The sequence below is a fragment of the Rhinopithecus bieti genome, unplaced genomic scaffold (genome assembly GCF_001698545.2).
Source record: "Rhinopithecus bieti isolate Rb0 unplaced genomic scaffold, ASM169854v2 scaffold_1304, whole genome shotgun sequence".
In the NCBI taxonomy this organism is placed as follows: domain Eukaryota; kingdom Metazoa; phylum Chordata; class Mammalia; order Primates; family Cercopithecidae; genus Rhinopithecus; species Rhinopithecus bieti.
In genome coordinates this window covers 673,140-685,149 of record NW_016803307.1, presented here as the reverse complement: position 1 = coordinate 685,149, position 12,010 = coordinate 673,140, and positions in this window count along the sequence as shown.

Sequence of the window (12,010 nt, the reverse complement as noted above, 5' to 3'; positions counted from 1 at the left end):
CTCTTTCCCAGTCTGGCTGTTGTGTGGGAGCCAGCACCTTCACTTCCTGATTTCTATTATACTCCTTCCTACAGCCCTGTCCACCACAGCCAGCTGGCTGAAGAGCTCAAAAGGCAAGAAATCAGCAACAGAGAGATTTGAAGCATGATAAATGAGCAAAAAACACCCAGCACATCATAATCATGGACAGTTTAGCAGCACATGAAAATAGATGGTCCTCGCCCCGAGGGACTGCAGTAACCCTGAATAAACAGGATGTCTCTCACTTTTAGCAGTTCTTTCCATGCTAGTATTGGGGAAATATATTTTTTTTGCTGCATGCAAAAATGGTAAAAGACAGTATATTAAGAAAATGAAAACAATGCTTCTGTTTTAGACAAAGCTTTTGAAGGTTCAAGGATCACCCATTTATTGACAAAATTGTTTCCGTGGCTTAAAAATAAAATACGGGCGCGGTGGCTCACACCTGTAATCCCAGCACTTTGGGAGGCCGAGGCAGGCAGATCACGAGGTCAGGAGATCAAGACCATCCTGGCTATCACGGTGAAACCCTGTCTCTACTAAAAATACAAAAAAATTAGCCGGGCATGGTGGCGGGCACCTGTAGTCCCAGCTACTCGGGAGGCTGAGGCGGGAGAATGGCATGAACCTGGGAGGTGGAACTTGCAGTGAGCCGAGATTGTGCCACTTCACTCCAGCCTGGGTGACAGAGCGAGACTCTGTCTCAAAATAAATAAATAAATAAATAAATAAATAAATAATAAAATAAATAAAATAAAATAAAATACAAACAAATACTACAGGTATTCTTGCCTTCTCATTCTACTTAAAATCACATTTCCAAAGACTTTCTTCTCTCCTTAAAAACAGGAATTAAGAAATATTCAAAAGAAATCCTAGACAAAACTAACATTTCAGCAACCAAAGATAAATCCTGCTTTTAGAGAAAGATGCTAGGTTCTAGAATCTCTCTGAACACTGTGTAGCACTAAGAAACTACAATCACTGGCTGAGACCTTAATCAAATAATGGCTAGCATCTAAGATGCTTATTCTAGTCAGGCACACTTCTAAGAGCTGTATATATACTAATTCATTTATTCTCGCAGGATATAAAGGATCAGCAGACCCTTCAGGCTCTGGTATGTTTTGAGATGAGTTAACCCAGAAATTGTCATTGAAAGACAGATTCAGCAAAATGGAAACAGCCAACATTTTATGTAGATGTCTCTGTGGTTTAGTGCTAGAGACAGGACATTTGCGCCCTTAGGGGAAAAGTGATGAGGTCAGAGCAGACTGGGATAGATCAGGTCTGGTGATTTTATTGTAGATCCTGGAACCAAAGATGATCTTATGGAAATCCAGGTAGACAGTTCAGCTGAGGCATTCATCCAGAGGGACTGAGCAGAAAGGCACAGTTTGGGCTGAAAGTGTGGGCACATGAGACCAAAGCAAGAGGGCTTGAAAATGGGGTAGACGCAAGAGCCTGGAGAGAGAAGCCTCAGCCCCTGGGACAAAGTGGCAGGTGCTTTATCCAGCATGCTGGTGTCTGGAGCACTTAGGGAGGACCCTGTGAAGGGCATGGTGTCTCCATATCTATTTGGGTGCACCCTCCCATAGTTTAGTGTTCCAGAAAAAGGATGGGAAAATTACAAGAATAAGAGCAGGCAGAAGTTGTGCCAAATTTCATCCTAACCCAAAATGTGGTTATAAACAAGGGTAAGGAGAGGGTTTTCATCTCCTGCTTTAATCCTGGAAAGCTCTGCTAGACTGTGATTCAGTCTCTCTTTTTCTATCAGTTCTGGGGTTGTGATTCTTAATAGTATCTCAGCTAACTCTTGGCATCCTTGTTCTTGTGATTACTAGGGATTTTCAGTTGTTTAAACCCTACTTGGCTTTTCCTAATGAGCACTAATGCCAGGTTTTTATCACTAAGCTCATAGATTTGTCAAAGAAATGGTGATGCCAAGGAATTCATTGCAAGTTACTACCTGTAATCCATGTGTAGGGTGTTCGGTGTGTTGTAGTGTTCTTTAGTTTCTAATTCCTTATGTAGATGTCTAAAAAAGCGTGAGCTTTATTTTTCTCTTAAGGGCCAGATAGTAGATATTTCAGGCCCTTTGGGTAACACTCAACTCTGCCATGATGGTGAGAAGCAGTCATAGACAAAAACATCTAATAGGAGTGGCTGTGTGCAATACAATTTTATTCACAAAACAAGCAGCAGAAGGATTTAATATGTGCTCCATAATTGGTGATTTTTGATATTAATACATAAACAAAAATAAATGTCATACTATCCATGAGCAACATGGTTTTTTTGTTTTTGTTTTTTTTAACTTAAAGTCAATTAAAAAAAAATTTTTTTGGAGGCGGGGTCTCACTCCCATCACCCAGGCTGGAGTGCAGTGGCACAATCATGGTTCACTGCAAACTTGACTTCCCAGGCTCAGGTGATCCTCCCATCTCAGCCTCCTGATTAGCTGGGACTACAGGTGTTTGTCACCAAGCCCCACTAATTTCTTTCTTTCTCTTTCTTTCTTTCTTTCTTTCTTTCTTTCTTTCTTTCTTTCTTTCTTTCTTTCTTTCTTTCTTTCTTTCTCTTCCTTCCTTCCTTCCTTCCTTCCTTCCTTCCTTCCTTCCTTCCTTTCTTTCTTTTCTTTTTTTTTTTTTTTTTTTGAGGTAGAGTCTCGCTCTGTTGCCCAGGTTGGAGAGCAGTGGCGTGATCTTGGCTCACTGTTACCTCCGTCTCCCTGGTTCAAGCGATTCTCCCGCTTCAGCCTCACCCAGTAGCTGGGATCACAGGTGTGTGCCACCATTCCTGGCTTTTTTTTTTTTTTTTTTGTATTTTTAGTAGAGACAGGTTCCCCGTGTTGACTGTGCTGGTCTCGAACTCCTGACCTCAAATGATCTGCCTGCCTCAGCCTCCCAAAGTGCTGGGATTACAGGTGTGAGCCACTTCACCCAGCTGATTTTTTTCTGTTTTTAGTAGAGACAGGGTTTCATCACGTTGCCAAGGCTGGTCTGCAGCTTCTGGGCTCAAGAGATCTGCCTACCTCGACCTCCTAAAGTCCTGGGATTACAGGTGTGAGTCACTGCACCCAGCCAAATTTTTTTTTTTTTTTTTTCTTAATGGCACTTTCCTAAAGAATGGGGAGAGGAGGAACCATTTGCTTGCATGGGTCTGTAAGCCACTGCCCTTCATCTCATATCTTACCTTTACAACTTTGGAAGCCAATATTCTGAAACCAAACTTCCTTCCTACTTTTAAGATACAGAGAGGGCTGGCATGTCCTATTCCAGGTTTCCTTGAAAGAGGAATTTGCTCCTTTCCCTGTCCTATCTAGTGAGGTTCTTTGTACACAGCAGGGCTCTGGTAAGAATTCAGTTACTTCTCCCAGTGGCCTCTCTTTTTTTGTCTTTCACTACATAGGCAATAGTGACCAACTAAAAAGTCTTAGTAATTTTACTTTTTTGGGGGGTGACATGCACATAAAGAGTTAATAGATTTAACAACTAGGCAAATACCATTTCTTTTAAAACCTGAAAAACATCAAAACAAAACTTAAATGAAAAACTACTAGAAGATCATTATCCCAGCCACAATCAAGTCAAAAGGTTAAACATGTTTGCCTTCCTTATCTAAGGAATGAAGATGTACAGACCAATGGGAAGAACCTGATCAACTCTAAATTCTCTTTAGCAATTAGTAAATTTGCCACCTGCTATCGGTAGAATCGTGGCCCCCAAAGAGATATGTTGAAATCCTAACCCTTGATACCTGTCAATGTAACCTTATTTGGAAATCAGATCTCTGCAGATGGAATCAAGTTAAATTGAGGTCATTAGGTTGGGCCCAAATCCAGTGTGACCAGTGTTCTTATATTAGGTTGGTGCAAAAGTCGTTGTGGTTTTTGCCATTACTTTCAATTACTTACTAACTACTTTCATTATCTCAATTACTTTTTTTTTTTTTTTTTGAGATAGAGTTGCGCTCTTGTTGCCCAGAGAGGAGTGCAATGGTGCAATCTCAGCATCTCAGCTCACTGCAACCTCTGCCTCCTGGGTTCAAGTGATTCTTCTGCTTCAGCCTCCCGAGTAGCTGGGACTACAGACACATGTCACCATGCCCAGCTAATTTTTTTTTATTTTTGGTAGAGATGGAGTTTTACCATGTTGGCCAGGCTGGTCTCGAACTTCTGGCCTCTAGTAATCCACCTGCTTCAAACTCCCAAAGTGCTGGGATTACAGGCATGAGCCACTGTGCCCAGCCACCACAATTACTTTCGTACCAACCTTACACAAAAAGAGAAATTTGAACACAGACATATACACAGAGGAGAATGCCATGTGAAGACACAGGGACAAATAAGGAGAAGATGGCCATGTGACAACAGAGGCAAAGATTGGAGTGCTGTCTCTCTAAGCTAAGGATCATCAAAGATGGCTGGTAACTGGCAGAAGCTAGAATAGAGGCAGGGAACCAACTGTCCCTCACAGCTCTCCAGAGGAGACCAACCCTGATGATATCGAACTTCCAGCTTTCAGAACTGTGAAATCGTAAGTTTCAGTTGTTTTAAGCCATCTAGTTTGTGGTAACTTTTTATGGAAGACCCAACTAACATACCACCCAAGGGCTGAAGTAAAATAACTCAAAGACATTCTGTAGCGTGTTCCCCTCAGGCCATTTTTATGAAACGTCCTGCTCCTTACTATTTAGATATCTCAGTAATGAAACAAAGTTAATGATCCTGAAGTGTCATCAGGAATCCATACCATGCACAGGCTACCCATTAGTTTCACTTTGATTTATCTTTTATTTGGATAATCTGGGAGTTTTAAAGTCAAATGGAGAATGATCATTTTAATACTTTTCCTCTTCTAGTTTTGTGAATTCACAGTATTGACTGTGCAGTTTGGCAAGCTGTCAGTAACTGATAACATGACCAAAAGACCTGATACATCAGCTATTGTTCTACTGTACTAGCTTCTTTGGGTACTATGAGCTCATGAAATACAACAAAGCACAGTTCTGTCTAAACTCTTCTGAATATATGGCTCATGTTCATGGAACTCCCATTGTCTTGGTCTGTGCCTGTCAAAGGGGCAATTCTCTGACATTTTTGTTTTCTTTTAGAGCATTCTCCCTTAATTTGATCTGTACTTGACAACATGGGTGTAAAGAGCATCATGTCCTGGTATAGCAGAAGCACACACAGGCGCTGCTGAAAGCCATTCTTCAATGTTGGACGGTTCCAATGGGTCCACTGTAGAGCCAAAGGCAGGGAATTTCACCGGCAGAATTATAATAACTAACATTTATTGAGTGATTCCTAGGCACCAAACACTCCTTTGGGTGCTTGCTAAAGGATAACTCCTTTCATTTTGACAACAACTCTATGAGGCAGATACTATAGGTATCCTCACTTTAGAGCTAAGGAACCCCAGTTAACGTGATAAGTAAAACTTGCCAAGATCACAAGACTGGTGAGGGCTAAGATATGAGCCCTGCTGCTCTGGCTGCAAAATCTTGTCTTTAATAATTACTCTGTTGGCTTTTTACCTGGGAAATAAACTCTCATATGTTGTAATGTTTTCCTCACCAAAACTGGTGTTTTTTATGTCCTTTTCAGCTAATGCAAAATTTGCATCTCTGTATTTGCCCAAGATGGCAGGATCATCCTTGCAGGAAAGGCACCGAATCAGACAGCCTCTGGATCCCAGCTCTAGAGAATTCATGATGTGATCATGATATAGATGTTTATATATCATGATCGTTGAGCATTGCGATGTCAGAGCCTTAACCTTTAATATAATTTTAAGTACAGACTCTTAAGCACCAAGTATGGCTAAAATACATTGCTTACTTACTATCTGGTCAGCACTGTTCCATGTGCTTTAATATAAATTATTGCCTTTAATTTTCATATTATCTCCACTTTATGGATGTGAGACTAAGGCTTAAAGAAACTAAATGGTAGGCCAAGCTCGCAGAGCTCATAATGACAGAACTGAGATGTACTTTTATGTAGGAGGTAAGAGGGGCTATGCAACCAGTTTCTGATCTCAGAGAACTGGCTACCAAGTACAGGAAGAAAAATCTGCATAGGAATAGAAGAAAATTTGATAGCTAATATTTATTTGATATTTCCATGTGTCATCAAGTGTACTTTACATGATTATCTTTTATTTTAAACATTAAAAAATGACAAAATTACATGTTTATTGTATATATTTTAAAACATGTTTTGAAATATGTGTACATTGTGAAATGATTAAATCAAGCTAATTAACATGTGCATTACCTCATGTATTTATTATCTTTTTCTGAGATAAGAACACACAATCTACTGTCAGTGATTTTCAAGCATAAACAATACATTATTACTATCTGTAGTCACCGTGTTGTACAATAGATTTCTTGACTATATCCTTTCTGTCTAAACTGAAATTTTGTGTCTTTTGGCCCACATTTCTGCAAATCCCACTCTCCCGCCACCACCAAGTCCCCAGCTCCTCATAGTCACCATTCTTCTCTCTACTTCTATGAGTTCAACTTTTTTTTCAGATTTCACATATAAGTGAGATGATGTGGTATTTGTCTTTCTGTGCCTGTCTTATTTCAGTGAACATAATGTCCTCCAGGTTCATTCATGCTGTTGCGACAGGAAGGCTGAATAGTATTCAATTGGGTACACATACCACATTTTCTTTATCTGTTCATCCACTGATGGGTACTGAGGTTGATTCCATGCCTTGGCTATTGTGAATAGTGCCGCAATGAACATGGGAGTGCAGATATCCTTTCCACTCACTAATTTCATCTCCTATGGATATATACCCAGAAGAAGGATTGCTAGATCGTATGGTAACTCTATTTTAAGTTTTTGAGGAAGCTCCATCTTGCTTTCCATAATGGCTGTACTAATTTACATTTTTACCAACAGTGGGCATGCATTCCCTTTGCTCGGCATCCTTGCCAATACTCATCTATCATCTTTCGATAATAGTCATTCTAGCGAGTATGAGGTGATATCTCATTGTGATTTGAATTTGCATTTCTCTGATGAGCAGTTTTTAATATACCTGTTGGCCACATGTGTGTCTTCTTTTGAGAAATGATTATTCAGGCCCTTTGCCCGTTTTTAAAAATGGGTTATTTGTATTCTTGTTTTTGAGCTGTTTGAGTTCCTTATATATTTTGGATATTAACCCCTTATCAGAACCCCATTCTGCAGGTTGTCTCTTTACTCTGTTGATTGTTTCCTTTGCTGTGGAGAACCTTTTTAGTTTGATGTAATCCTGTTTGTCTATTTTTGCTTCTGCTGCCTGTTATCAATCTTTTTAATAACCTTGTAATGACCAAGTATTATTAGCATGATCACCACAGCATCCCACTTACAGACAATGGATCAGAAGTGGAGAGGCTGTTAATAAGTAGCAGGGCTGAGATTTGGATGCACACAGACTGCCTTGGGGGCCTGGACTCTTACTCACCAGTCTAAACTGAGTGATTTTCAAGCGAGGGAGACTTTTCTGGTGGCTGGGATCCGTGGTGAATGGCATTTTGAGCTGAGCTTAGGGATGGGAGGAATTTCTACAGGTAGAGATGTGGAATCACATTTTGCACCCAGAATGGCTAGAGCAGAAGAACAGAAGGCTCCCACGGTGTGCAGACCATTAAGAGAAAGTTGGGAGCCCGGGGCACAAGGAGGAGAGGTGTTCAGTAAGGAAGTGCTCTCTTCTTTTCAATTTTAGAGGCATGATTGTTTCCTCCAGTTGAATAATGAAAAGGATGAACTTTACTGTTGAGCATCTGTGATTGGAATAAATATATCTTTATCTGTTCTGGGCAGCTTTCAAAATAATTTGTTTGAAAGCACCACTGTCATTTCTACCTGGTGCTCTGTGTACTACGTGTGTAAAGGAATAGTCTGAAGACAAGCACTGGAGCTCAAATCCTCATTCAACCGTGCTACCTTGGGCTTTTTACTTCATGCTCTTCAGTCTTCCGCAAGCCTGGAGTAATAATGCATGCCCAGCTTATTCTTCAAAGACATCAGGAAGCCAAAGAGGGGATAAATGTGCAGAGCTTCAGAAGAAATACGCTATGGGACTCCAAGGAATCACATAGTTTTATTACTCTGATTAATTTGCTATTTTAATGCATAGTAGTAATTAATATTGGCCACAGGCAACTCAAGATAGAAATGTCATGACCTAGATGAATGTGTAGAATGCCCCGGTGTTTTCAGAGTGTTTTCACCTATATTACCTAGTTTAATCTTTACAACTGTCTTATGAAATAAGCAGGGTGGTTATGATTCATTGTTATGTTTACAAATGTGGAAACTGAGGCCCAAACCATTTGTTTAGCCAATGTTGGATCTGGGTACAAAATTCCAGTCTTCCAATTCCCAGTTTAAACTGCTTTCCAAAGACCACAGAAGAGGTAATTAGGTCACAGCAGTTGCTAAATTTCTCGGCAAAATTCGAGAGGCAAGGGTATAGACTTTATTATAATGCTTTCTGAACACAGTACACAATCTGCAATAATCCCGAATTTCTAAATCTTAAAAAAAATCAGCTCAGAATTTTCCCCTTGCTTTAACTCCTCCAGAGGGAATCTTTCTGAATCTCATGAGGCTCTGTGCATATCCCTGTAATTACAGGTATTACATCATAGAGCAATAATTTGTTTACATGTCTGTTTCCCCAGCCTCTCCTTCACTTCCCCCTACTCTCAGAGACAGTGAGAAAAGGTCTATTCATCTTTGGAACTCCATCACCTCACAGGTTGCTAGACATAACAAAAGCTCAAGAAATTATCTGTCTATCTATCTATCTATCTATCTATCTATCTATCTATCGATCGATCTACCTATCTAGACTCCTGTACACCCACAGCCACAGAAGTTTGCCTGCATTCTCTCTACTTAAAAGTCATTATGTTTCTTTTAAGTTGAACTCCTGTTATTTAATTGATGCTACATTTGTTGTTGTTGAGGCTTGATAGTATTATAATTTCTAAGGTAGTGTTTTTAAAATCTAGGTAATACAATTATAGAGTAGTTTTCCATATATATGATATATATGGAAAATATTCCACTACATAAAACAGAACCACTTAAACAGCAAAGAATATACTAAATGAAATAACAAAGGTTAAAAATAAATTACAAAATAAAAAACAAAAGGTTGCAAAATGTCAACTACCCTAAATTAATATATGCATTTAAATCTAGCCTAGTAAAAATATTACAAAGTTTAGTTGACAGTGTTGCTGTTGTTTAAGATTTTTAAAAATGTATATATGTGCATTGTCTTTAAAAACAATCAAAATGTATTGAAGAAAATATTAGTTTATCTTATTGATTTCTAGTAATAGCTCATAGAATATAGAAATGGTCTTTCAAATGTCTCCACCTGGTCATGTCAAAGTTCAATGATGGTTTAAATAATGATGGACCTTCTATTTCACTAAAGATACAATTTTTTTTTTTTTTTTTTTTTTTTTTTTTTTTGAGACAAGGTCTCAGGGGTTGCCCAGGTTGGAGTGTAATTATGCAATCAGGACTCACTGTAGCCTTGACTTCCTAGGCTCAGGTGATTCTCCCACCTCAGCCTCCCAAGTAGCTTGGACTATAGGCATGTGCCACCATGCCCGGCTAATTTTTTGTAGAGACAGGGTTTTGCTATGTTGCTCAGGCTAGTCTTGAACTCCTGGGCTCAAGTGATCCTCCACCTCAGTCTCCCAAAGTGCTGGGTTTATAGGCATGAGCCACTATGCCTGGTTAAAAATACAATATTTAGGTGATCTAATTCTGAAGGGTCCACTGAAGTAGATGTAATGTATTTATAAAATAATATTTAAAGCATTATATTTTAAAATACTATCTTAAAATTATAATTTTATCAAACCTCAATAAGAGGAAATATAACATCAATTAAATGATAGGAGTCCAACTAAAAAGAGATAAGACAACTTTTAAGGAGAGAGAATGCAGGCAAATCTGTGGTGGTGGAAATGCAAAAGTTCATTGCTTTGAAAATGGAATCAAACCTGCATGTGACCCTAAATTCCCGAGTACAGTTGAACAGCAGGGACATAAGTGTTCTGCTGCTGCTAGACAAATCACCACAGTTTAGTGCATTATAGCCACACATGTTTATTATCTCATCGCTCTGTAGGTCAGAAGTTTGGGTTGGCTTGACTGGTTTCTCTGCTTCAGGTTTCACCAGACTATAATCTGTGTTGACAGTATGGGTTATAGGGAGATTCACTCAAATTGTGGGCACAATCCAGTTTCTTGTAGCTGTAGGACTGAGGTCTCCATTTCCTTGCTGGCTGTCACGTGGGAACTTCTATTAGCTTTGAGAGGCCTCTTTTTAACTTTGTATCTGGGCAACTGTATCTCAGAACCAGTGATTGCACATCAAATCCATCTCACACTTGAAATCTCTTGGATTTCCTCTTCTGTTGCATGTCTGACTTTAGCTGGAGAAACTTCTCTGCTTTTAAGGGCTCAAGTGATTAGACTGGCCCCATCTGGTTAATCCAGGAAAATCTCTGCACCTCAAGATCCACAACCTTAATTACATAAAGTCCCTCTTGCCATATAGAATAACATATGCACAGGACCCAGAGATTAGGGTACGGACATGAGGGGAAGGGGTGGCATTAATTGGCCTACTACAAGGCTACTTGGGAAACTTGGATTTAAATTCTGCTTTAGCCAATTTTAGTCTTTCTATTTTCTTAGCTCCTTGAGCTTCTTTCTTCTTAGTCGAGAGAGTTGATAGAATGAAGTTGTTCCTTGCAATTCTTTCTTCAAGTCTTTATTCATCTTCCTGTAGGAGTTGTGTTTTCCATTTATATTGGTGATGTATTCCTATGTTTCAAAAAGTTTATTCTCTATTTTTAAGAGGTAAACTATCTCCCAAATTGATTTTCTGCCAAGTTTCATGACATGTTCTGTGTGTGTGTGTGTGCGCGCGCGCGCGGGTGTGTGTGTATGCCTGTGTGTGTATGCCTGTGTGTGTGTATGCCTGTGTGTGACAGAATCTTGTTCTGTCACCCAGTCTGGAGTGCCATGGTGCAATCTCGGCTCACTGCAACCTCCACCTCCTGGGTGCAAGTGATTTTCTTGCCTCAGCTTTCTGAGTAGCTGGGATTACAGGCACACGCCACCACACCTGGCTAATTTTTGTGTTTCTAGTTGAGACAGAGTTTCACCATGTTGACCGGGCTGGTTTTGAATTCCTGACCTCAAGTGATCTGCCGGCCTTGACTTCTCAAAGTGCTGGGATTACAGGTGTGAGCCACTGCGCCCGCCCCAGCTGAGGTGTTTGACTCTCACCTTTAAGCTCTGAATTTTCAGACTGCATGTTCATACTTTAAGGAGGGGAAAAGAGCTGGCCAAACGATTTTCTGCCTGGGTCAAAGAATATGGCAAGGTCAGTGCAGGCAGGCAGGGGCAGAAGACTGGATGGCTTCATCAAAGGCATTAATTTATCAAGTTGGATTTTAATTGCAAGAATTCAGGGGAAATAATAGAAATTGGCAATGCCTTAACATTTCATGGATTTTCAGTGGAGTTAGTTTGTCCCTGTTCAAAACAAGCAGTCCTGCATGGGGAGACTCCCCTCCAATAGTAACTTTTTCCATTTGTCCATTTATAGCCCTGCCATCTCCAGCAGGCTCCCAAAGCTGTCCCAGGATCAGTCGCCAGTACACCTCGCCATCTTCAGAAGTGTGGCTCTGTGGAGTGCCTCCAAAGCAGGAGCCAGTCCTTCTTTCAGCTGAATTTGCCACCCCTTATTTCTTTATGCAATATCTTACTCTCCTTGATATGGCTTGGTTATGTCCCCACCCAAATCTCATCTTGAATTGTAGTTCCCATAACCCCCAGGGGAAGGATCCAGGAGGAGGTAATTGAATGATGGGGGCAGTTCTGGTGATAGTGAGTGAGTTCTCACGAGATCTGATGGTTTTATAAGGGGCTTTTCCC